A 238-nucleotide genomic window follows, 5' to 3' on the forward strand; every position below is an offset into this window, starting at 1 on the left:
TAAATAAAAATTATCAGTATTCCAATTACTTGGATCCAAATTTAAAAAATTAGTATTGATATCGAATCGTTTAAAAAATTTCATACTGTTTTTTGACAAAAAAGTAGCTACAGTTTTTTCTAAAAAAAAATATCAATCACTCAATAGTCATCAAAAGTTATTATACCTGAAAATGATTTGTCAATATGACTCGATGAAAGAATAAAACGTTTGCTAGGGTTTATTATTGACTCATTAT

This window comes from Daktulosphaira vitifoliae, unplaced genomic scaffold, assembly GCF_025091365.1.
Source record: "Daktulosphaira vitifoliae isolate Bord-2020 unplaced genomic scaffold, ASM2509136v1 Scaffold_5, whole genome shotgun sequence".
Classification (NCBI taxonomy): Eukaryota; Metazoa; Arthropoda; class Insecta; order Hemiptera; family Phylloxeridae; genus Daktulosphaira; species Daktulosphaira vitifoliae.